General features: G+C 42.5%; 1 pseudogene; it reads right to left on the bottom strand.

The window, feature by feature from the left end:
• Positions 1-1,836: 1,836 nt before the first annotated feature.
• LOC102487766 (ribosomal protein L18-like) lies at positions 1,837-2,452 on the bottom strand (annotated as a pseudogene).
• Between the last annotated feature and the right edge of the window lie 3,402 nt (positions 2,453-5,854).

Here is a 5,854-nt window from a genome sequence, read left to right on the forward strand (position 1 = left end):
CAGGGAGCCCAAATTAAGGTTCTTCTCTCCTAGATTATCAAGTCCCTAAAATTCATGTCCAGATAGCATGGCGTACTGTGCACTGGTTACTCTATTAAAAAAAAAAATTCCTCATTCATGGGGCTAGCAGATGGCATAATGGTTACATCACTGGACTCCCACGTTGTCGACCGCAGTTCAAGTTCCAGACCCAGCAGCTTGAAACTCATGCCAGTGCATGTGTGTGCGTGCCCGAGATCCATCCCAAGAGGAGAATGAAGGAGAAGGGATTGTGGCATAGTCATCCTCCTGGAAGAAGTGATTTCTCACTTTCTGTCTCTCTGTCTTTCTCTGTCTCTACAGTAAGCACACATACCCTATAGCAAAAATATCCCTAAAAACAAAAATCCTCATTCAGAAAACATACCTTAGTCCAGCATTAACTGCTTAATATGACCATGCTCATGTTCTGCATCCCAGATCCATTTAGAGAAGAGGCAATGGTGTTCTCCAAAACTCTCCATGGAGGCCTTGATAGCAAAGCCAGGTAAAGGTCACCATGTGTGGGAGGAGACAGCCAGAACTACCACATAAAGGAGTGGCTGTTATTAAAAGCAATAAGAGGATGTAATTAGGCCTAGAGCAACTGACAGTAATTGCATTTTCTCATGTAAGTATTTTCACACATTCAAGTGCTTAGTCTTAATTCTCTGCACTAGCTCCCACTAGATATTTGTTTGGCCATTTGCTAAGACCTGCCTTTACTAAGTTGTTGTCACTCTTATTTGATAGTTGACATTTTCATTCTGCACAACATTAGATGGCTGTGTTTCCACTTTATCAGGAAGAAATCTTCCCATATTTAGGCCCCGTATCGCAAAGTGTTCTCTCTCTGGAAGACCCCAAACCTTGGCAGTTCATCCACTCCACAAATCTTCTCTTGGAGGAGCAGAGTTGCACCAGTTCCAGCCTCTCCAAATTCAGATTCCTCAGAGACCTCCTTTCTTTTTGGAGAGGTTTTTGCTATAGGGTGTGTGCACTTGCCAGAGAGACAGAGAGAGAGAGACAGAAAGCGAGAAATCACCCCCCAGGGGGGATGGCCACACTGCAATCCCTTCTCCTCTGTTCTCCTCTGGGGGTCTTAGGCACTCACGCACATGCGCCCAGTGTGAGTTTAAGCCACTGGGTCTGGGACTTGAACCGCGGTTGACTACATTGGAGTCCAGCAACATAGCCATTACACCAAAGTAACCCTTGGCAGGCTCCAAGGCTCAGACTGGTTATTCAGTTATCTCTTTTTCCTTTATGCCTTTTCTCAAGCTGTGTGGCTTTTCAGTTTGGAATTCATCAGCATTAAAAATAATGCCTTTGTATTTCAGTTCTTGGAACAAGGACATGCATAGAGAGACATTTAAGTTAGTATTTTTTTTTTTAATAAAGATTGAACCCAAAGTGCAGGGAATGTAAAAATATCTAACAAGTAAACAACATTTTGCTGTGGATTAGTATTAGAAGGCTCTGTGAGAAGGTTGGCATGGCTATAATATACTTCATTATATTTAGGAGCTAAAGGTAATTTTTTTTTTTCAGAATCAACAAGCTTTTTAATAACAGGGCAAGATCTGGGGTTAGTATTTTGTTTTGTTTTGTTTTGTTTTATTTTAAAGAATTATTTTATTTAACTTTATTTATTTATTTTTATTTGACCATGAGGGAAAGAATGAGAGAGAGAGAGAAAGAGAAAAGGAGAGAGAGAGAGAGGGGCTAGTGAGAAAGCAAGCCGCCAGGTCCGGGACTTAAACCACGGTCAGCCATATGGGAGTCCAGCGCCTTAACCACTACGCCGGCCCTCTGGGGTTAGTTTTTGTAGCCTCGGCTGGCATGTTGGCCTCTGGCACGCTTGAGCTTCCTGCCCTTGGAGCAGACGTAAGGTTTGGTGTGGCTGTACGGGGTTCCAGGGGCCTTGCCGAAATGCTGGTAGACCTCGCGGCCCTTGCGAGGACCGGAGAGTAGGATGGTGCCACAGCCCTTGGGGGAGTCCAGGGTCAGCTGGTCGAAGGGGAAGATCTTGCCCCCAGCCTTGAGGATGCGGCTGCAGGCCGGCTGATCACACGCAGCATGCACTCCTTCAGCTTGGGCACCTCCTGAATGCGCACATCATCTGTGATGGCCCCCACGACCACAGTCCGTTTTGTTTTCCCAGTCAGGAAGCTTCATCTTGTGGATCATCCTGGAAAGGGACAGAGGGGGCCAGTTGGTACAACTCATGGACAACCTCTTCAGCACAACTTGGTTGAAGGTGGAGTTGATGCGTCTGGACAGAAACCGGTATAGCTTGACCAACAACTTCAGGCAGATGTCCTGTCTATTGGACTCCTTGCATCCAACCTTGTGGTCCTTGTTGTGGTGGATGTCGCCCCCCATGATGGCGCCTTCTACTCAGCCAGGTCCGGAAAAGCACCAAAGGTAATTTTAAAACACACAGACAAGTTACGAGGTAGAAAGTTGCAGAATGAATCATATTCTAACATAACATTGAGTGTTCTTAAGGGCATTGCACATAATAATATCCTAGATCCATTCCCAGTGGTCTTCTTTGTACCTATATACCCCTAAACTGTATAAGAAAAGTGATGGCACTGCATCGAGACAGGCCTACTAAGTGAATTAAATATTAAGCATCAGTGGGATGAAAAGGATTATCTAATTCAAAGCCCTGATTTTGCACTTCCTGACGCTATTGTACAGAGACTTGCTTAGAGAGCCCAGCTAGTTAGTGGAATAATGAGTCTTCTGACTCCTAGGCCTGTGTCCTTATAACATGCTATGAAGATACCAGGGATGAGCTCTTTGTTGTTATTCAGCATTTTTTCCCCATCACTTAAAATTCATTCATAAACCATGGGTTAGCTTGATTTTGTTTAATGTGATAGTATAAAGATAATGGTTATTGTGCTAGTTAAAGTCATCTGAGAAGCAGGTGCCAAGATTAGATGTGCAAAAGATTTACTGAGGTAATGCTGGTGCAGGGGTAGGTAGAAAGAGGCTTCACACCAGGTCTGACTCATGGGGAAGACAGGCCCTTGAACCAAAGTACCCCTTAAAGGACAGTCTTAGTCCATTTGTACTGCTTTAAGAAGACCTAAGATTGGATAATTCATAAAAATAAAAAAATAAAAAATAAAACAGAAATTTATTTCTGCGTAGTTCTGGGGGCTGGAAAGTCCAAAATCAAGGTGCTAGCGCCTAGTGTCTGGTAAGAGCCTTCTTGTGCTGGCCTCATGTGGGAAAGGAGTAGGGGGAAAAGGGAGGAATGTTGTGCCCTTGTGTGTCAGAAAAGCAGATGGCCACCAACCCACTCCCACAAGCCCTTTGTATAGGGGTCTAATCTGCTCATGAGGGACGCACCCACATGATCTTATCACTTCCCAGATGTCCTGTTTTGCAATACCATCATCACGGTGACTAGATTTCAACATGAATTTTGGAGGGGACACAACATTCAAACCATAGTAAGAACACTTGGATGTTATAGGAATGAGACCACATTTGTGTCTTCATCTTGTTCGGTCATTGTTTGGGGGCAGACATGGGAATGGTGGCCTCGGTACAGATGGTGGTACTTTCAGAGGGGCAGCAGCTAGGGCCACTGTCCATTATGCTCATCATATTAGGACACCTGACTGGCATGAGTTCATGTTCTCCACAGTCATAAGATGCACATTACAAGAAAATGGAGAGGCGGATGGTTCCCTAAGTCTTTGAAACACAGAACGAGTGACCTTGACATTTTCTTGAAGTTATCACTGCGCGCAGCTGCACCAAGAGACAATGCCTAAAGCAACTTGGAGTGAAGCACATTTGAATTTGTGGGCTGACTATACATATCATTTTTTAATTGTCTCACAGATATAGAAAGAGTTACTGTGTGCATATTTAACTTCTCCAGATGAACTTTGGCTGGGGACAGGCAGGCACCTCATCTATTCTGACATACTTTAGTTTTGTTTTTGCTAATTCTCTGTTTCAGGTAAATATAATGAAGATAATAACATATTGTGAATGAGACACCAATTCAGAGCACTTCACAGTGTTTCCTTTGGAAGCATTGGCTCAACCGAAACTATAATTACTGGAAAGCAAAAATGTAAAGCTGTCATATAAACTGAAGTGCTTCTATTTCTCTGAGGCATTTCATCAATTCAGCCAAAGCAATCAACAAAACCAGTTGTTTATTATACATTCCAAATCGCCTAATGACTAACTGGGTTTCTTCAGATCTAATTGACTAGATGGTGAACTGCTGTGAGAACATAAGCCACCATGCCCAAACGGCTGCTGAAGTGGCAAGACTGCAGAAAATTCACCAGAGCTAATATTAACGAGTCAAACTCCATCTCTTCTCATTATTCACCCTTGAAACATAACTTCTATTGAATTATAAAATGGTCTAAACAACCAGAATACTTGGATAATGTAATATGTACTTATTGATTTAAAAACATTATTTAGCTGTAGCTGACCAGTGACTGTATTTTAAAATCTTTTCTCTGGGGTCCTCTTCATTAAGGTATCTTTGCATTTCCAGACAAAGTATGTCCTGCTGTGGTACAAATTCAGCGACTGCTTCTTGATTTGATTTGTGTTAATGTAGAAAGACAAAAGAGGAACCAGACCATTTCAGTCTGATTCATTGTCAAAGTGTGGTCCCTGGGCCCATGGCATACACCTGGGAACTTGTTAGAAATGCAGATCCATAAGCCCACTCCAGACCTATAGAATCTGACAATCTGGGATTTTTTTTAACAAAAGAATTATTTTATTTAAGTTTATTTATTTGTTTATTTTAATTTGACCAGGAAGAGAGAGAGAGGGGGAAAGCAAGTTGCCAGTTCAGGACTTGAACCACGGTCAGCTATCTAGGGAGTCCAGTGCTCTTAACCACCACACCACCTGCCAGCCCCCAATCTGAGATTTGAGTCAGCAACTTGTGGTCTGATAGTCTGTCCAGGTGATTCTAATGAATATTAGGAAGAAATTTGTTTAATACCATTTTCCATGGTATATTCTGCAGAAAGGTCTTCTGTAGTATATTAACAAGCATTATGTGGTGAAGGGGTTCTTTATTTTAATAAGTTTACCAAATTATGGGCTAAAAAGTTAGATAGAGCCATTGGACCCTGTCTCTTCAAGAGGTCTCCTATAGGTCATTTCTCCTGAATTGTCACCATAGATAAGCACCTGCTTAATGTTCCACAAATAGCACATCTCACTCCTGGTCTTCTAAAAGCCTTTCTTTACACCTCTTTTAGCCCTTTCTTTATCCCTCTTTTAGCCATTCAGAGAGACAAAGATTTTTTCTTCTTTCAAGCTAAAGTCTCCTTTCCAACCCCCACCTCAGAATGACTGACAGGGAAAAAAATCAGTGTGGTTGGATGCTCTTGTGGTCCTTGTTGTGGTGGATGTCGCCCCCCATGATGGCGCCTTCTACTCAGCCAGGTCCGGAAAAGCACCAAAGGTAATTTTAAAACACACAGACAAGTTACGAGGTAGAAAGTTGCAGAATGAATCATATTCTAACATAACATTGAGTGTTCTTAAGGGCATTGCACATAATAATATCCTAGATCCATTCCCAGTGGTCTTCTTTGTACCTATATACCCCTAAACTGTATAAGAAAAGTGATGGCACTGCATCGAGACAGGCCTACTAAGTGAATCAAATATTAAGCATCAGTGGGATGAAAAGGATTATCTAATTCAAAGCCCTGATTTTGCACTTCCTGACGCTATTGTACAGAGACTTGCTTAGAGAGCCCAGCTAGTTAGTGGAATAATGAGTCTTCTGACTCCTAGGCCTGTGTCCTTATAACAT

Source organism: Tupaia chinensis, unplaced genomic scaffold (assembly GCF_000334495.1).
Source record: "Tupaia chinensis unplaced genomic scaffold, TupChi_1.0 Scaffold000688_1, whole genome shotgun sequence".
In the NCBI taxonomy this organism is placed as follows: Eukaryota; Metazoa; Chordata; class Mammalia; order Scandentia; family Tupaiidae; genus Tupaia; species Tupaia belangeri.